Here is a 21,641-nt window from a genome sequence, read left to right on the forward strand (position 1 = left end):
GTGCAATTTGTTTTTACCTAAACAGCAAACACAATGAATGGCCAGTGCTCACAATTGCATCAGCTAATTGTATTTCAGTGAAAATGAAATAAGATGGCACACCGCAAGTTACCCAATATACTGCATCACACAGTAAGTAACTGTGGTGAGAGGTTCAGGGCCACAAGGATTATTGAAAGTGCTTTTTAAGTTAACTGTTAAGTTTTCAGTATAAATGTAAATCTAAGTTCTTATTTGGATATAACCATTAATTAATGACGAGATCCTAGATCATGTTTTGCAACCAGGTGCAAATTCAATTCACTGACAAATGGAGACAACAAACTGTTCCAGCAAACACAGGACGTGAAAATGGAAAAATATGGAATGAGGCAGAAAAGATGCACCAAGAGATTCAGGAGCACAATAAAACAGATGAGCTATACGTCTACTGCCACGAAGGTCGACAAACAGGCCATGAGCCAACAAACCCGGGAGCCCAACAAACAGCTACATAACAAAAACAAGGCCATGGACTCGCACAAAGACACGCTGCAACAAGAAATACAGGAGCGTAAAAACGAGTACGCGAACTAAGGGAACTGGAATGTTCTGAAGGATGAAGGCCATGAGCTGATGAAATGATGCCCCCCAAGCAGAAACTCAGGAGGTCACTTCAAGTATCCCATTAAAGACAAATGCATGTGGGCAGAACTAAGAGCTAGTATGTAAAAATGTGCATTAAATGTGGTTACTATGCCATTCATTCATGGGCAATGGCCCGTACATACATATACACACAGAAACGACATGAAATAATAATAAGCTGTAGCAAAACAGCCGGCAGTATCAAAAATCCCATCAGACAATTTTGTTTTGGACACTGCTTTTGTAGAAAAGTTTTCCACAACATCACAAATGATCAAAACTGGCGATAATAGTTGCAAGAAAAACACATCTTGTGCTTCTAGAGTGCTTAGAAAATTAGTTGGTGTGCTGCAACCAGGTGGCTACATGATCAGGTTTTTTTGGTGCCTCAACAGCGGGAATTGAAGCAGAATAAAAAATAATCCAAGCAGTTCCTATGGATTTACAGAAGATTGCTGCCTTAATAATAACAATCTTAAGAATTCCAAGAAGTTTCCTGCACCTGCTGTACTTGGACCTCTGACAATGACAATGTGCTGTACTCACTAGAGTGTGTGTGAGTGTGTACCACATGTGTGTGTGTGCCATCTGTTGGAGAGGACCCCCTGCTGCAAAAGATGGAAAGCTTGGTGTGAGTTTCATAAATAATGTACAAGCATTTAAAGCACAAGCACCCACCCACACATACGCAGCCATCCTGCTTGCTCAAGCACTGACACCTGGGCATATTCAATTATGCTGACACATGTTCTTTTCCTGACACACAGCACAAGTTCACACACTCTCTTTCACTGACCACAAAAGCAGCACATGCACAGGCTCAAGTGTTTCTACGACTGAAAGACTTCACATCTGCACACTTGAAAGTGGGCTGGGTATCAGTTGACCAACACACCGCAAACTTGCACTAAAAATGCACAGCTAGCACAACTGTTGTTATAGCAACGACATGCTGACTGCAACACAAGGTTTGTCAATTTACTTCCTCAGTTAAGAGTTTGCAAAGTCAGGGAGTTTACTTTGTCAAGGGCTGAGTTTGTTTTATGCAAGAATGATTGCACTAAGACCATAAATAAAATGATAACAAATGTGATATTTGGCATCGATTACAGTAAATGAATGCATGTAACAGCTTCGGTAAAAGTTAAAAAATTACATTACACAAAAAAAGTAGACAGTCATATAATAAACAAACACCTGGAAAGATCTTCAACCACCTGCAACATGTGAGAATCAGCCTATAGTTTCTACTGTCAACTACCAATAGAAGGCCAACATTCAAGTACCACCAAGAAGACAATGATGGACTGAAAAATGTGGAAATACACTGAAGTTTATGTCATGAAATGTTATATTAGTTAGACAAGAAAGGCAAAAACAATATCAATTTCCAGTAAATTATCCCTTGACATAACAATGGAAGCTTCTCACTTGACATCATTACCCAAGATTGAAGCATTTATTATTGAGCATTTGGGAACACAGAGAATCTGATCTGTGGATGTGGAGTAGAGCGATATAAAAGCAGGCAACAGCCACTTTTGCAACTGAATCACTGAATAAAAGACCGCAATTGTTGCTCACTGTACTCACATCAGACCCTGCCACACACCCTCTTGTGTTGGTGATGACCCCGACCAGCTGATCTCCATAGTTGACAAGCCACAAAAGATTTGATCTTTCAACCAGAAAGACTGGGTCAACACCTCCCAAACTACCTAAGACTTATCTGCAAATTCCTGCAGAGTGATACTAATTGCACCCACTGTGTCTATGTGTGTGCACGATGTACGTACGTGCATGTGTGTGTATATGTGTGTGTGTTCTGTAGTACAGGGGACATCTTGCATCTCAAGCAGATTCCTGTGATTTAAGAAGTGTTGCAGTGCTACTACCACACAACTGCAGAGACAGGCGTAGGAGTGCAATGCAATCACATGCAAATTCACATGCACATACAGTAGAAGAGCATCCGTGTGCGCACACATACAGCGTGTTATGGTAGTGAGCACACACATGCGCACACTTTCTCAAGCGCACACCATCTGTTCAATCAAGCAGGCATGACTCAGAGGTGTGCTGAGAGGTACTGTTGATCGGTGAGGTTTCAGCACTGAGATGCAATCTTCTCTGCCTCTCCCTCCTTCACTCTACCTCCACTCGACTCCTCTCCTGCCTCAGCCTGCCCACCTCTCCTTCTTCATAACTCCATTCTCAATTATCATTCTTCCATCTAATGGCTTTATGGTCTTAATCCCCTGTCTACTAATGTCTCTGCTTCTTGTTTCTTGGCATCCTCTCCCATGAACCTTCTACTTGTCTCTCTACTGTACTGCACATCATTCGCCGTGCTGTTCATGCTGTGTCATAAAACATGGTCGGTATATTCAACAAGCTCTTGTTCAAAAGAAAACTTTGAGATAAGAGGAATATTATGCGTCTGAGAGCTGTCAGATTAGAGACATTTCATCTCAGCTGTCACATCAAACACTGACAGTGTCTGTACATCCAGCCGCAGATCTGTTCATGCTGCCATCTATGAGGACTTTTATCTTCAGAGCGAGGTGCGTCATTTCTACTGTAACTCCGGCATGTGGAAAAGGTTTCTGAAAAATTCCAGGAGTAATATTATATGCGTATGCATATGTGGGATGTATTGTAATGGGATATATTGTACCACTGCCCCATACCGTATGTGTATAAAGTGTGGCGTGGCACTGCATCGGCTGAGCGCTAAGACAAGCAACATGTCACATTGAGACTGTTGCAGCAATAGAAGGGATGTAAACTACAAGAAAAGTGGTTTATCATCTTGCTTGACTGCTGAGTTACACAATAAACCTCAAATTTTACAACGTTTGAATATAGGAACTTAAAACTTAAACAATACTCACTCTCCTTTTAGCTCTATTTTGGTCTCCACCAAATCCTGAAGCAAATATGGAGCTCTTCAACAGCTTAACAGTCCACTGCCTTCACCAGTTAGTCGCCATCTTTGCCCGTCTGCTGTTTGGTGCTGTGCAGGTAGTAAAGTGGGATTTTAGAACTTTTTTTGGTAGCAGCTGCCTGCTGCTTACGGAAATGACGCAGTTGAGAGTGCACAGTTATGTTGCGGGTTGAAAAACCAAAACGGTTGGGGGAAAAGGTGCAAAAATGCTCAATGCGGCAGAGTCAGGTGATAATTGTCTGTGGGTTTTTCACTACAAGCAACACCCTCACATTACACACAGTCATTCGATTCATCGTTAAAATCAAAATCCTAATCAGAGTAGCTTTAACTCAAAAACTGCAGGAACAGACGGTGAGATAGTGTACACGCACAGAACAATCCAGGGGAAAAACTTGAACCCTGAAGTTTGGGTCCATTCTTTTCAACTCTGTCCTGCAGTGTTAGCGAGAGAGCAAAAGCAAGAGAAAAACACTGAGCTGAGAGAGAGGGAGGAGAAGCAGTGAAAGTAAGAAAAAGACTCATTCTCGCTGTAAACTCTTCAGCTGAGACTCCGCTGAGGGCTACATTCCCCTCTCATTAACCCTTCCAGCATGCAGGCTGGGAAACTTTGGTATTTTAAACCAAAAAACAACTACAGCAACAATTAATGAAGGAGGAGGATCAACGAAGGGATTTGAGGGAGGGATAAAGAGAGGAAGGTGGCAGAACAGGGGTGTGAGTGTGAGGAAAGGCATGGGACGCATGGGAGGGAGAAAGAGAGGCAACTGACCTACATTACAAAAAGAGAGAGCACTGCTTCACTGAAACTGACACTCAAACACACATTCACTGATAAGCTATGTCACCTGAATCTTGCTGAGCTTGCAGCGTGAACGTGTGTGTGTGTGTGTGTGTGTGTGTGTGTGAGTAAGTGAATGTGTGTGTGGATATCAGATGACCTGTAACCCAAGCCGTCTGTCCTCCATGTGCTTTAGTCTCTCTCTCTCTCTCTCTCTCACACACACGTAGACACATTCACAAACACAATGATCCACCTTACAACAATGTGTGTGTGTGTGTGTGTGAGTCAGTAACCTGAATCATTCACTCATGCACTACACTATTGTCCTTCTACGGTCAAAACAGCGAAGGTGTGTGTATGTCACCCTTCCTTTCTTTCACACACACACACACACACATAGTGTACTTCTTTCTATCACGCATAACCAGGTCCAGTTTATGCTGCAGCTGATGTGGCACCAGAAAAAACCCAAACACATAGATTCATGGATGAATTATAAAGTACTCAGACTGTCTGATGTTTGTGATTACAACCCTGCAGGGAGACAGAATTAAACTGATCTTTCATGTATCAATTATGTATAAAAATGACATGTTACAGTAATACACATTAAACCATACTGTCTAATTGATGCATTTAACTTATATGACAATCTATAATTTATAAACCCTCCTAGTTTACTCGAGCAGTAATGGAGTGCTTTGTGGTTACGGCGCCACTGCTGCAGTAGTATGGCTGACAATACTGTAACTGTGGTCAGCTACAACAATGTTTATGACAGACATTCAAAGACACAGACACACAGTTCTGCAGCACATCTCTAAGCACTTCCTAAACTTCAGCCAACGCAGTATAATAAATGCAAACAAGTCTAAAAGATGTACATTTAAAGAATGTATTGTGTCTGCCCCATTAACCTCTACACAGTAAACTCTTAGGAACACGGGTTATGAGGTATTATCATATGACTTTCATGGTTCTGACTCAATGACGCACAAGCTATGCAAACATATCTGCAACAATGACTTTACTTTTCCATTTAATTAAGGCAGTGTTAAATTCTAGTTTTGTTGTTTCATTTTGGTTGCCACTATTAACTCTGCTGCATTCAGCTTCAGTTCAGTTGGCAGCATGACCAACAACAATACGCTGGTATGTCTGATTCATAAACAAAATCCACTTAAAACATCCCTTAAGACAAGGACCTCTATTCAACTTTGCGTTTCCGCTCAGGGTGTGAAGGCGAGCAGAGCATTACTTTAAAAATGGCTTGTCACGTCAAGGTTCAGTGGTGACTGTTGTAGTGAGCAGGAGCGCTCACTGGAAATGCTTTTTGTTTCTGTTTTTGGAAGGGACGGCAGGTTACAGAACGTACCGAACTGTGTCCCGTGCTAATTGCATGTAAGAAGAACAAAACAAAAACTCTTTGTCAATGGCCGAGTGGCTGCAGAATACGGTCATGCAGAGCAAGGTATCAATAAGTGCTTTATAATGACAGATAAAGAGCCAATATGCTACTAATATGTAAGCTAATTAGCAGCTAGTTGATGGTGACTACAGGTACTCTAATATAAAGTGTTACCAGGATTTTTTCAGAATTTGAGATAATAACTGTGTTGTTTTGCCATCAGCTAACCAACTATTTTGCCTGCAAAAGCATTCAGATAAACGCAAGATTAATATAAAAACTGGTATGCATGGGCTACATATGTCTGTTGCATTTGAGTCTGTGTGTGTGTGTGTGTGTGTGTGTGTGAGATTGCCCAGTCATAATCATAATCATGATCAAAGGGATAAGTCCAACGTGATGTGTTATCTCACTGCTAAATATAGTTCAACTGGAAAGTACAGTGTTGCTGCAGGCTTATACTTCTCTGTCTCTCTACTTCTCTCTTTCTTCCTCTATGTCCCTCTGTGTGGTTTTTCATTAGTGCGGGGGTGTTTGTGTGTGTGCGTGTGTTTGCATATGTGCGTGCATGTGTGTGCACATTACAGGGACCCGTGCCAGACTGGGAACTCTGACAAGGCTGCCACTCTCCACTAGTGATTACACACAAACAACAACAAACACACACACACACACACACACACACGCACGCACACACACACACACACAGGAGTATGGTCAGATAGTGAGGGAGTAATGGAGGACAGATGGAGACAGAGAGTTAGAGAGAGAAGCAGGGGAAGAGAGGAGGGAGGGGGTGACGGAGAAAAAGAGAAGCAAGAGCGAGGGAGAGGGAAAGAGTGGTTAAGAGTTACACAAACAAAGAGAGACAGAGATGGAGAGAAACAAACGACTGTGAGAAAAAGAGCGAGTCTCTTTCAGAAAACAAACACTTAGGCAGCGTTGCATGACTTGCACTTTCTCACCCCTCGACAACCCTGAGGTTGGGTGATGGGTTGGGGGGTAGACAGACACACAGTCAGGGGGAGCCTGAGAAAGAAAAGAGCCCGGAGGGAGAAGAGAAGAGAAGAGAAGAGAAGAGAAGAGAAGAGAAGAGAAGAGAAGAGAAGAGAAGAGAAGAGAAGAGAAGAGGGGAAACACTTCAGGACGACGGCCGGATGGGAGAAAGAAGCGACGTCGATTGTAGGAAAAACTAGGGCAGACGCAGTACGCACTTACAAACGACACACTGTGATACAACAAGACAAGCGTTGGGCACACACACACACACACACACACACACGCTGACTCTCGCTCCCACACACACACACACACACACACACACACTTCATTCAGAGTGAGCACAAAACTATGTGAAGTGTACTTACCAGGGTAGCAGGAGTAGCCCACTTCTGCAGCATGCTCTCTCTCCCCCCTTCTCATTCCTGTCCTCCCTTAACTTCTCTCTTCTCCTCCTCTCTTCTGCTGTATCCGTTGTACAGCACCCTGATTCTCTCTCTCTCTCTCTCTCTATCTCTCTCTCCCCCTCAAGCTGAAAATCCTGAGCAGATTCAGCGTACTTGTGCTACAAACTGCTCTCGGCCTTTCTCACCCCCCCCCGAACATACACACACACACACACACACACAATCACACACACACTCACACACACCGCAGACACACGAGCACACAGCCAACAGCCCTCTCCTAAATCTTGACAGCGAGGCAGGAAGCTCCCTCACTAGCACTGATACACAGCACTCAGGTGATCTCTCTCTCACACACACACACACACAAAACTGGTAGCACACACTTGCACACGCCCACAGGGAGGGAGTCCCGCATACAGAGCTCCAACGTGTATTATGCAAGGGGTTGAATGCGAGCCAGAGCTCTCACACTGTCTGCCGTACACACACACACACACACACGCACACATACACAGGGCCCCTCCCACGGTTCGCTCGGCCAACTTCATCAGGTATTCATTCAAAAAACACACACACGCCAGCTGGCTGCACGCCCGGAGACCGCTTACAAGCGGCGAAAGAGAACGAGAGGAGGGGGGGCGGCAGAGAGAGAGCGAGAGAGTGAGAGAGAGAGAGAGGGTGGGAGGCTGTTTCAGTGAGAAGGGCAGAGAGGGGGAGTGTGGGAGAGATAAAGAGGGAGGGAGGGAGTGAGCAGTAGAGATTAGAGAGAGAGTACATGAAAGAGTGACACATGGACAGCTCATGTACCCGTACAGATACACAACCACGATTGATCCGTCGTTTGTTTCTATTTAAAATGATATAAAACAGAATTCATTGACAAATCATTTGAGGAGTAGGTGTATCATCAATACACATGTGCATACATACATACCTCCATACAGGTAAGTGCACTAAAAACATCCAGTCTCATGTACGCAAACACAATCTTCCCAACCTGCACGCAACAACTTCTGTACTTTCCTTGTAGGTGTTGTGCTCAGATGCAACAAGGCTGCACTTCCTACTTTCCACCACTAGATGTCACGCCTGATTACCTCACCGACACTGTGCAGCAGTCTATTTCGGTTAGTTAGCTGACCTAGATAAAAGACCATTTGGAAGTAAATATAGATGAAATGTGCTCCTCAACGCTAAGAGATGTAGCACGCACAGGGAAGAAGTGAGCACTCACTCATAAGATGTTAACACACACACACACACACACACACACACACACACACATACATGCAGAATTGTAATGATTCCCACTAGACTCAATTGGTCTAAACATGCACCAAAAAACACATCCTGTTTGTGTTGGTCGGTCTTCCTGTTAGCTTGATATCAATCCTAAGGTTCAGCATCGGATACTCATGGAGTGTTTAACTATCGCAGGGCAGCAGGCATTTCAAAGATTGCTTTTAATGTGGGAAAGAGAACTAAAAGAACATACAAAATGTGCCCGGAGAGGCTCGGCTGGGTAAGAGGATTGAAAAGTGGTAATCTGACTGTTCTTTGTGCTCTTTTTTATTTCATTCGGGAGGCATTTTTAGTGATAAGCACTAACAGCTATGATGTTTTACATTAATTTTTCACGTCACGTGTCACTCAAGCAACGCACTGTATGATGTTGATGTTTCTCTTCTTGGACCTTGTCTGGGGTCAGTTTTCACTTTCTGAAGATACTCCTCTGTGTTTTGCTCACTTGTGAGTTGTTGTTGCTCACGTTAAAGATATAGTTCCTGATTGCTATAACGCAGTGGCCACAAATCGCAAAATTTCCTTCCTGTTTTGAAATTAAACCACATACTTTTGGAACTTTAGGGGTTTTTTTGGTGCACTGTTGTGAATTATTACATTATCAGAGTGTGTATCTTTTAACCAGTTTGTCTTGTCTATATAATGCAAACGAATCACGAACTGAGTGATATAATTACAAAAAAAAATATCAGAGCAGGACGGAGAGAGACAGAATGACGAACGGAAGGACAAGAGTACAGAAACTCAAGAGAGACTGAATAAAGAAAGAAGAATAAGACAGAAGGCCAAGTCAGCAGAGACTGTTTCTGTTTCAGTGTAATATCTGTTTGGTCAGGTGACCTCAGTGGCACAGCTAAACTCACCTGTTGCCTTAGCAGCTAATTGGATCCTCTCGGCATTTAAGCATAATTCATTTGTGTGGGTTTGTGTACAATCCGCCCCCAAGGGGAAGTGGTGTGAGAGCAAGAAAGGGAGAAAGTGACGGCAGAGAACAGGCACAAAGAGCTGAGAAAAGAGAGAATCAATCAGTTTAACAACATTTTTTTGATTGGTGATTTTAGTTCAGTCTTTGTTTGGCCTATCAGCTACAGCGGTCACGTGTCAACGTCCACCGACCGTTTCCGAAAACACATGACCCCATAACCTCCAAACCCAGACTCCAGATCCACATGAATATCCACTTTCTTCAAATTTCATTGTTCTCCGTCATCCTCCAAGCAGGAAACCTGTTTTGGTTGGATGTTAATAACAACTGGAGACCATCACTAAATATCTAGAGTATCACCACTTGATCATAACTTGCTAATATCGAGTGTCACTCCTTCGGCAAAATCATTGTTTTATTTTCCCTGAGCTTAAAAATCTCTTCATAAACCTGTCACCTCCTTGCAATTTACAGCTCTGCTCCGTGACTGATGGATTTTATGTGTATTACATGAAATCACTGAGGTCTCTTAGCTATTTCACACAGCTGGGGAGCTTGTACACGGTTTCTGAACACGCAGATATCCCAACTCTATTCTGTTTTTCATAAATGCAGACTGAAATTTATTTGTATCAAGCACAAGTTATTCATTTTAAAAACTCAGCAGCAGTGTCTCTTTCCAGAAAATCATGACCTGGTTACTCAAGATAATCCACAGGCCTCGCTGTGAGCAGTTTCATGTGGGAACTACTTTCTTTCTCCTAACTACACCCAGCAACCGTATCACTGCACAAAAAAACAAGTTTTTAAGATGTATTTTTTTGACTTTGGGCACAGTGTCATCTAGTTTCATTACATTCAACAGGAGGCAGACATCTCTACAGCCGATATCTCCAGAACTTGACGATAAATAGCACAACAGGTGGGAGGGAAAAAATTTATATTGATTTTAAAGTGAACTGTCACTTTGAGTGAAGGTTTGAATCAAGATACAGGCAACAGCTTCTTCTTAACGACTAACTCAGTCAATATCACCTCATAATAAGAGGCAATATACTGTGCAGTAAAATTCTGTGTTTCATCGGAGTGGAGAACAGTCTCAGTCAGAGCCAGTCACTAAGGAAACTGATGAAAAGCTTCTATACACACACACACACACACACACACACAGACACACACACACACACCTACAGTATATACATATCACAAACGTTGCTGCTCTCTCTCTCTGCCACCTACACATTCTGACTCTCACTCTGTCAGTCGCCCACGCAAACTTCAGACACACACTGTGGTTATGACAGCAGCAACCCCCTTCCACCACACACACACACACACACACACACACACCTACTCCCTTCCTACACTCTCCTTAGCCATCCATCCCTCTTTCGTCTCTGTCGGCGAACACTTATCCATGTCTTTCCATCTGTCTCTGTGTGTATGAGTGACTGAGTGTGTGTGCAGGAGCTCGTGAGACAGCAGGTGCAGAGCCATCTAATGGTCACACACGAAACACACACACACACACACACACACACAAATGATCACGGCGAAGCTGGCTTGTACGAAGGCGCGCCCTTATAACCAGATCTTAATCATATCATACCCATGTTCTCTTCATAATCTATTATTCGTAACCTTTTGTTATCATTACATAATCACGTTAACAGTGAACCCTCTGAACCGTGGGCCGTCTACACACTCCACAAACATCTTTCACTTTCTGTATCCCTTCATCCCTCTCACAAACCCCTCTGCCGGTCCTGTGTTAACTCGCTGGCAGTGTAGTGTGCTACTTCAGCCCAGGCCACATCCCATTCACAAACCTACTAATCCACACACTATGAGATCCCTGCTCATCACACACACACACACACACACACACACACACACACACACACACACACAAAGAAGTGTGTGTGTCTGTGTGTGCAGGATTAGGGTGGGACTGGAATGGATGGGCAAATCACTGCTAAGCCCCTCTATTGCTATATAATCCCACTGAGTATATACACACACACACACACACACACACAAATGCAAATGCAAGGATGCGTAAATATGAAAAACACAGCTTCAGACGTGCACATGCGCGAACGTGCACTGATGCTCCCTCGCTCTCTCGTTCTCACACACGTACAAAGCACGAGTTTGCACACGCCCACACACACGCAAACAGCAGCAGTCATCGCAGACATTCAGACGCACAGATACGCAGGCAAACGTCCAACACGCTCATTCAAGGGCAAACGCAGACATAAACACCCAAATATGATTTCAGAGACAATGCATAATCCTGTTCCAGAGAATGTGCGCCGCAGTACAAAGAGAGTACGAGAGAAATGTAGGAGGGGAGGCAGTTTCAGAGAGAAAAGAGAAAAGTAAAAAGGCAGAAAAGAGGATTGAGAGAAAGGGGACAGATAAATGTAATTCAAACTCCATTCATCCTCACACCATCCATTCATTCATTCTACCCACACAACTACCCCCCCTTTGTGCGGCCCTTCAACACAAGACCTCAACAACTGTTAAAAGAGAACGTCACCCACTTTGGAAACTGGAATATGGAGATTTGCAAGCCTGTTTTTATTATGAACTACGACAGCTCAATTAGCATTAAGAACATGGAAATAGCCTGCTACTATATTGACTTAATCTGGCTTTTCATTGGATATTTTAAGTATGAGTGGAAGAAAAAATAACCACAAAACCCTCCAAACAGGAAGTTCGGTATATTTCAGATTCTGCACACATGAATTTCCTCTCTGAATAATCAAGTAAAGCTTGAACTTAATATTTATTGGTATTATTGATATTTTTATTACTCTACAGGCACACATTTTTGTCTGAAGACAACTGGGAACCCCTGTTCCTTTTTGCTTCTAATGGTTACATTCATTACTGATTTATGTGGTGCTTATTTCTCAATAATAAAAATAATGGCTTAACCGTTTGCTTTATAAAGTGTCAGAAAACAGTGAATAATCCACCACAACAGTTTCTCAGAGCACAAGTTCACATATTCAAATAGCTTGTTTTGTGTCACCAACAGTCCAAAAGTCTTTAATTTACTTTGAAAGAGGAATAAAAAAGCAGCAATTACTCACATTTGAGAGGCAACAACCACAAAATATTTGGCATTTTTGCATATAAATGACTGATTTACTGATTAAGTTTGTTTTTTTGTTAAACTTTTAGCCCATCCATCATCTGCGTGACTACAGGTCAACGTCTGTGGCTTTCATACGACCACTCACAGGTATCAAAGTCAGGATTTTTTTAATACTATACCCCTAACCTTCAAAATATGCCTGACATTTTAAAATTTACATCTTAAAATGCAGCCGTATTATACACCATATGCAACACGCCCATACACTTCATACATAGCGTGTCAGTTACTGACAGAGCACATTGTTTTTGGAATGGATTTTTCTTCTTCGCTATTCACACAAAAAGTCAATTAGCAATGCTAATTTAAAGCAAATCCTCTTTAACATTTATCACACCTCATCTCTGTGCTCCCATGATCTTTTCATGCGAGTGGGACATGGTGAGAAATGCGAGAGAGCCAATCAGACTCAGATGGCGTGAGTGTGACGGTTTCTTCGCTGAAGTCGGGGGGCAGGTGTGGGATGTGTGACTCTGAGGGGCTGCAGGGAGCACGGCGTTAAACAGGATGCCTGCGGAGGCAAATGGTAATATGCACACATCTGTCGGCTAATGCTGCTGTACGTGCTTATCAGCACACACGCACACCTGCACGTCAGAATAGAGGAAAAAGACTGTTTTTTTTACATCCACATGCGTCCATATCTAGGACAGAGAACCCTCCTGTTGTGTGCGCTGAAGGTGAACTGCACTGCTGTGATGGGCACAGGCAGGCAGACTGGCACTAATTGGCATGAATGGGCATGGCAGCGGGCATTGTGTGGATGAAGAGGAGGTGGGCGACTGCTCGGCATGTGTCCTCGTCGGTGAATAATGTGTTCCACCTTTTCAAAAGGCGCACGCTCAAAAATGTCAGACAGGCAGCGGCGCTCGTTGAGCGCGCACACTCACACGGATCATCAAAGGCCTCTGCTGCTCGGCACAGACACACATCCAGCACCCCTGATGCTCGACGGGACACACGTGCAGTACACACCGGAGCCATGCAGGACTCAGCCATCATGCACACACACACACACGCGCACACACGCACACGCGCACACACACACACTCACACACTCTCTCCACAGGTGTCTGCATGCTGCCCAGCTGTGTGTCTGCTCCTGAGGCCAAAACCTGCTTGGTGAACACAATAGACTTTGATTAAATAGACAAACCCATGTATATCCATTCACTCTGTACAATCAAACGTATATAATTGTGTTGATTGCTGTCAGACTCCCAGAAGGGAAAATGGCTCCAGTCAATTGGGCAATTTCTCCAGAGTGAAGCCTGTATTGTATGTGCTGTTAACAAAGGGCCAATGTTTACAACGCATAAAAACAAACTGGGGGAAAAAGCCCTAAAGGTCCAGTGAGGTTGCAGACTGCTGCAAACTGAGTACGCCTCAACTCACGCTCCCATTCCAAAGTTGGTGAGAGGTGAAAGGCGCTCTCTGGTGCCAGCGTTTGGTTTGTCCATTCCAGGCTAGGGTAGAAACATGGTGGTGCAACATGGTGGCCTCTCTAAGCTCACTCTGAAGTAACAGAAACACATTTCTTATTTTTAGGTGATTATACATTAATGAAAGTATAATCCTAAATATTGTATTCCTTTCTGCCAATAGATCCCCCTAAATCCCACATACTGGTCCTTTAACATCTGCGCACAAACACCAGGTTATTCCTCTGTCTAATGCCGGGATCAGACTACATGAATCCAGCCTGATTTTGAGATGGTTTTGTCATGGTCAACCAATTACCAGCGTTATGGCTGAATATTTTCAATATCATAACTTTCAGGGCTTGACAGATTCTTCATTCATTTATAAGTTCACCAACAATACTTGAGAGTAATAGAGCTCTCTTAACAACAAACTAGTCGATTTAGTGTTGACATTTCTCATTATTTGTATCTTAACTGGACAATTCTGTAACTAACTTGAGCTGAAGTTTGTGTTTGTGCTTTACAATCCACTTTCCAGAGTCTCCTGACTGAACAGACCAGTTTGCATACAGAGGCTACTGTTATTCGACTGCACACTCACAGTGGCCGCGCTGGAGTTGAGGAAGAGCAGCTTCACGGCATTTCAGTGAGTTTGCAGAGAGACAGACTGACTAACTGCACAGGCGTCTCACTGCTTGTCTCACTCTTCCAACTAGTCTTTCACTTTCTTTCAACATCATTATTTTCAGCAGTTTTTATGCACGCACACGCACACACGCACACACACACACACATTGTACACACAAACACAGATGAAAGGAAATTCCATCTCAGTGACATTCTCTGGGTGGGCCTTTTTCTTTGTGTGTGTGTGTATGTGTGTGTGTGTGTGTGTGTGTGTGTGTGTGTGTGTACTGTTTAAAAAAAAAACACTTTTTTGTGTGCGCAATTCTTCTGCATGCATGCAGCTGTCTCATGAACTGAAAATAACATGTTTTAAAAGCTGTGGCACCCATACAGACACACACACACACATACACACACACACACACACACACACACGTAGCTGTCTTGAGACTGCTCGTATGTGTCCTTACAAACACACAAAACCCTTTGACCCTGACACAATTTCATGGCCAAACTCAACTCCTGCCTTGAAGACCACTGACAGTGTGCGCACATAGTTCGACGGCGGTTATGTAAGGATTCGCAGTGAAAGGGAGAAATGTGTGTGTGTGTGTGTGTGGGGGGGGGGGGGGGGGGGGGGGTGGAGAGAGACAGTGATGTCTCCCTGTAGTGGTGCTGCAGTGACAGGGACACAGAAACAGAAAGAGAGAGAGAAGAAAGCGAAAAGGACAACGAGAAAGAGACATAGGAGATCTATTAGCTGATAGAAGTCATGCAGACAACCTCCCACTCCTCCAATTGATTCGAGGATCCTGTGGTGTGTGTGAGGGAGTGAGAGTGAGTGACAGGGAAACTCTGGCTTTGGGCCTTGGGGCATAATGTAGTACTACTAGAAGTCTCTCTTTTGAGGCTGCACTTAGTCTTTCTCCTGTCAGTGTGTGTGTGTGAGTGAGCATGCATGCAGACATTGATGTGTGTGTTTGTGTGTGTGTGTGTGTGTATGTCCTTCTGTTGCTCATGTTGTGGGTCCTGCTCACACAAGGAAAAGCATTAAATTTGAGGGTGAAGTCTAATGTAAGGTTTAGGTTTAGTCCCCAGAGGAAGAATACAATGTCCCCCTGAGGGATGAAAACAAGTTTGTGTATCTGTCTCTGCGTGTGATTGTTTCAAGAGGACAGCATAAAGGAATGCCTCAGTTCAAGACTTGCCAAGAGCACTTTTCCCATACGCCAGAGAGCCAAGACTTCCCCAACCAGCCAAGAATAGCACCGACTCTCTCTCTCTCTCTCTCTGTATCACCCACACACCCACACACACACACACACACACAAGCGCTCACACTCTTTACTCTTTGGATTCAACGAGAAAGAGTGTGATAGTGTGAAGGAAGCACAGGCTCACACACTTCAATCAGCAGAGAGAAAGAGACTAATTTTCTCAATCATTATGCTGTAAGTACAATGTAAGTCTTGTACAACATGCTTTGGAAATACTCACGACATATGCTCATGTCAGTTAAGCACATTTGGGACAGTGGGTGACGTGTTTTTGATCAAAATGTCACGCTGATAAAGCTTCACTGAATTGAACTGAAATGAACTCAGAGGGAGACATGGAGGCAGTGAGAGAGGGAGGCATGGAGGAAGAAGGAGAGCCAGAGAGGCAGCGAGAGAGGGAGAGATCGGCATACAACACAGAGACAAGAGATTCCAGCAGAGAATCTGCAGCTCTCTCCACACTGTCTGCTCCCTGTGGGGTAAATGAGAGTGCTCTCTCTCTGTCAATGTGTGTGTGTGTGCACTTAAACAAGCCTGTTTAAGACGAAGACCAGAGTGCACTCCCCGCTCCCATTGCGAGGCACCAAATGTTGAGGCAACAGAACAACAGGCAGCAACACGGTTACTAATCCGAAAGCATGGAAAGACTGTACGAGAAATACTTCGTTCTCAGCCACAAAGAATGAGGAAGTTTTACACGTTTTTTCTCTTAAAAAGCATTTAAAGCCGCAGTGCCGAGCTCTTGTCTCCCCCTTCTGGCAGTGAGGGTAATTCCACAAACACTGCCGATACCCACAGGTGAGCTTGCCCCCGTGAGTTTCTTTTTTTATGAGGACCATGGGAAACTTTTCCTTGCCGCTGTAGCCTACTCCGTCGCTATGGCTTCTCCACCTCTCAGCTACGGCCCACCCAATAATTGCTGGTCCACATCAAATGCATCACTCGCGGTGCAACAGTGTGGGAACGTCGCCACAGACGCCAGATTTAAAAGCTCTGATATTTGGCGAAATACAGAGAGATTTAGCTCTTGGTGACAGGCTTATCGGTATTGCATGAAGTCGATTGAAAAGGGCTTGAATGTAGAGGACGTTGATTTATATGTAAAAGTCCTGCACTGCAGGTTTAAGTATGAATGACTCATCTCTCTGTCAGAAATCTGCATCTCAAAGGACTTAAAGCAACAAATGATGCAAAAAAAAAACCCCTAAACTTTTAGCCGTGACCTTGTGCTGTAGATTTTCTCTACAGCTGAGGCTGCTGCTCCAAACACTCAGGGCTGTCCAGTATTACTTTTTAATGTCTGCACTGTTGATGCCTGTACGGTGCAATAATGAAATGTTTTTAATTAGTTTGTGATGCATATTATTAGCTCATAGCCGGACAGATCAGTGCTGCCTTGAGACTTAACCTGCCAATTAGTATCCCGACACTCTTGTAAATTCAAACATAAATCTTCCACTCTGTGCGCAGACTCCTAGCAGAGGTCGCTTAGTGTTTGTTATTAAAGTCACCCGTGTCCATCGTTTATTGCTCACGACAGCAGTAAAAAGACACGCAGAGTATCCCTCAGGGAGCCAGAGGCAAGTGGAAAATAACACTCATCTCCAAACTTGCAAGGCAATCTGGGTGAGAGAACTTGCAAAACTTTGCTTTAATGTTTCTTCATACTGATTTTCTTTGACTTACTGGAAAAATGTAAAAATAGCAAGTAGAGAGACTATCCATCAAGCAGAAGGCCCAAGTTCAAACCCTCGACCTCAAGCGTTTGCTCTGCCGAATGTCCGCGAGCCAGATAATCACCAGCCGCTCCGAAGGTGATATTCTGCAGCTGACCCTGTGGTCTTACTTCCTCTGTGGACGGGGAGAAAGCGAAAGAAGAATTTCCCCTCTGGGGATCAATATTAGCACAAAAAAAGGCTGCATTTGAGCTGCGAGTAAGAAAAGCACAGCGGTCATAGCCTGTGGTTCGTGAGTGATTTACAGAATGGCACGATTGCGTATCTAGAGATTCATCAATGAACAAGCAGCACATAAGCAATAAACATAAACAAAGCAATAAACTACAATACATTCCTCTGTCCTGATGCCTCACAGAGATATTATTATAGGGTGTTTCTCACACTCACTGCACTGCCAATAAGACCTCCATTCTCACAGGAAGACCCCTCACTAACTGGTTCCTGCAGGTGTTATGCAAGAAAATATATTGCTGAGAGAACTCAAATGCACCCTCATAAACAAAGACACTATCACTAGGCAGACTAGTTTACCTCACACTCAAAACGCCTCTCCTCCAATCCCAACGCAGGCAGGAAGCAAACTCCAGCGAGCCGGGGCCCACTGGCTTCATTTCAGCAGCTGAGAGATGCCTTCTTATCTGTCTGACTGTTCTTTAACCTTTACACAGAGGAATCATCTACCATATGGGTTTGGTAAACTCATTATACCGCATGACAGAGGAGGAGGATTAGGAGAGTAAGGCGCCGATTTGAACCGAGCCATACATTCGCGACGTGCCCTGGCTCGGGGCGACAGAGAGGAAAGCCTTGGTTCATTCACTGCGAGCTGTGCGTGTGATGAGCCGCCTCTTTACTCACATTAAAATCAAAAGGACTTTACTTTACTTTACAGCATCTGTGCTGCGACCAGGGTGACAGGTTTATCAGCAAAGCAAGGCTCTCGGCCATGGAGAAAACACAGGGCTGAAAAGTCCTTGATGTCACAACCAATAACATCATATTAAACGTGACAGTCACACTTGCAGCTTTTAGGTTGGACGCAGTGAAAAAGTGTCTTCTAGCTTATTGGACACAACCCCAACTGGAAGACATGGCTCGTGTTTTATTAACAAAACAAGCTTATGTAGTAAAAAAAAATTGCTGAATTCATTGAAGTGTGAGGATGCAGTCATGGCACTTGTTAACAGCAGGGACAATCTCACCTCATTCAACACAGCTCCTCCAGACCCCCCTGGTTTGTCAGCAGGTGGTGCAGCCCATGGAGAGGGTTCCAGACTATCCCAGAATGCAGTGTGTCGACTCAGGGACTCAGCACTCCCTGGTGGATGAAAACAACAAGAGGACTTTTTTTTTATCTTCCCTGCAATCTCTGAATGTCATGTCTGCGTTGTAACACGGGCACAATGTCACGTCACGATAAGCGCGAGCAGGATACGCAGCTCAGGGTGCATCACGAGGTTGAACAAAGCAACACGGTAACTTTGATCCTTAATCATATACAAAGATACGGGATTCTCACATCTCGCTTCAAATAGAGCTACGGCTGCGAAGCATTTGTCTCTCACATGCCAACAACAACAAAAGCGCTACAGTGATGCTTACTGATGATGATGATGATGATGATGGTGGTGGTGGTGGTGCATCCAAGCAAGTAAAGAGAAAAAGAGGAGACCTTACTGCACAAATAAATAAGCACATTCGTAAAGAATTTCTCTCTTTGCTCTTGTTTGACATTTTCACTGTGCATCCTTTCTCTTTCATTTGCCACTGTCTGCAAAGTGTTTTATTATCCTAAAAACTGCTATGCAAAATACAGGTCATCATTATAAAAAACGACCCGACATATTCATTGGGGGGGGGGGGATTTCTGCAGTGCATCTTTAAAGACATCTAATGTGCAACAAGCTGACTTAAGCAGACACCCACACACCGGCATCAGAGACAGACCGGCTGATTGTCGACAGCGTGCACACACACTCTCTGGGACTAATTAGGCAGGTTGTGGTGGAATGATGGGGATGTTACGGGGATACGGGAGACATGTTCCCTGCTGTTAGTCAGCTGCGGTGTGTGTTTGTGTGTGTACGTGAAGGTGTGTGGGACGTCAGACATCCTACTGACCCACTTCTTACATGTCTAAAGACAAGAAAGAGGTGGGTAGGAGTGTGTTTGTGTGAGTGTTGCTGTCTCGCTGTGGGAAAGTGTTTTACTGCAGCCTAAGGATGACAGATAGGGGAATTAAAGTATGTGGCTGGTTTTGTTTGTGTTTTACATTAGTAATGGTTATATATATCATTCCATGCTCACTTTTTATGTTATGCAGAGTGACTCTATTCTACAGGGAATTGAGAGCAACGGTGGAAATGAGATGCGATAATGGGACCGTGAGGCTGATGCATAACGAGGGAAAGAATTAGAGGAATGTGCGGTATGGCAGACATGGGAAAATCAATAGGCTTCCACAGGGGGCTATAGTGTAGTGTCAGGCTTAAGTCTAGGCAAACACACTTTAAAGTGGCTGCACACAAGAAAGCGGTATGTTTTGTGTGCACTAATGATGTTTGTAATGTGTGTATGCAAGGCAGAAAGAAAAAATAGATGCGCACTGAGGGCGCGGGTTAGCAGACGCCAACTGGCAAAGGAATCCATCATATGGTATTAAAAAGGCAAAGAAGACAGAGGAAGAAGCAACAAAGAGTGAGAAATAGCAAAAGTTTAAAGAAAAAGCAGGAGAGATCCAGAGGCAACAGGAAGGAAGACAGATGGAGAGAATGGAAAGGACAATGAGGTAAAGCAGACAGAGAGAAAGACAGGGAAGTGAAAGGAAGGCAGAGAGAGAGAAACAGATGGCGGCGGGGAAGAGGCAGATAGAAACTCGCTAGGAGGACAACACTGGCACAGCCAGCGAGGCTCAGCAGGGAGTATGGAAAGCTGAAAAATGTCAGCGGAAAAGGGAGGAGGAGGATAGTGAGAGGGAGGGCAGAGCAGGACGGAGAGTCAGGGCTTCATTCCAAAACTCAAACAACTTTTAGGGGAAAATACTACGACACCTGTCTTTAAAAGAAGTTTCTATACGCCACCTGCTACAGGCCGCATCACGGCAAATACAGGAAGTGCGTGCAAGGGATTAACTGAAAGGAGGAGGTTAATTTATCTTAACAAATGTGACAAAATTGTTGATTCAGGCTAATTAAGATGATACTAAATAAACTACAGTATATAGAAAATCAGAAACTTAACACAAGGTGGTGCCAGGGGAGAGGGAGCCTCCAGACTGTCAAGATGGGGCAGGTCTTACGTAACCTGGCCTCCAGCTCTTTTCAAATATAATGAAAAGAAAAAAGGCTTCATTATCACGACGATAATGTTGTGAAGATAGGAAAATACATGCTTGGGTTTAACATGTGCAACCAGAACTAGTGATAGTTTTGTTTGCTTATGAAAAGAAAGTACATTAAACATGACAAGACCTTAAAGCACTGATATTAATGCAGTACAAGAGCTTTTCAGCCTGATTAGAAGCCTTTCTTTACATCAAACACACACCAGCCAACAGTGCACACTTCCTGTCACACACACGCACACACACACACACACACACACACACACACACACACACACACATACACACACACTTTGTCTCAATCCATCATGTCCAATCCAGAGATCAGGCAGGCTAAATTAGTCAGGAATGGTTCAGTGTAAACCACATTAAGCGAACGGCTGATTGAATTGCAAAGCACAGTGGAGCAGCCAGGACCTGCAGTGTGTGTGTGAGTGTGTCTGCGCGTGCACGCTTTGAGGTTTTGTCAGTGCATATCATTACATTCGTTTAGCGGACGCTTCTGTCCAGAGTGACATACAATAAGTGCATTCAACCTCAGAACAAACAGCGAGGAGTACGTTCAGCGCCACAGAACTTGTACTCTTGCCTCGCTCACCGACCTGACTATGCAATCAAGAGGAACTCGCAGCGAGTGAACAGGTGAGGGTCTGG

At 44.0% G+C, this 21,641-nt stretch overlaps 1 protein-coding gene across 4 annotated transcripts in view; it reads right to left on the bottom strand.

Moving 5' to 3' along the window:
* Nucleotides 1-21,641, bottom strand: part of atxn1a (ataxin 1a) — an 84,496-nt gene that overhangs the window by 10,567 nt on the left and 52,288 nt on the right. For 2 of the 4 annotated variants that reach the window (XM_041955493.1, XM_041955495.1), the window contains one exon: nt 18,847-18,962. The exons of 1 other annotated variant lie outside the window; for it this stretch is intronic. The gene's annotated coding sequence lies outside the window, so the exon portion shown is untranslated. Of the gene's footprint in view, nt 1-7,133; nt 7,216-18,846; nt 18,963-21,641 lie in introns of those variants that run through there. One more of the 4 variants, XM_041955496.1, reaches the window with a different exon arrangement.

This window comes from Chelmon rostratus, chromosome 16 (genome assembly GCF_017976325.1).
Source record: "Chelmon rostratus isolate fCheRos1 chromosome 16, fCheRos1.pri, whole genome shotgun sequence".
Classification (NCBI taxonomy): Eukaryota; Metazoa; Chordata; class Actinopteri; order Chaetodontiformes; family Chaetodontidae; genus Chelmon; species Chelmon rostratus.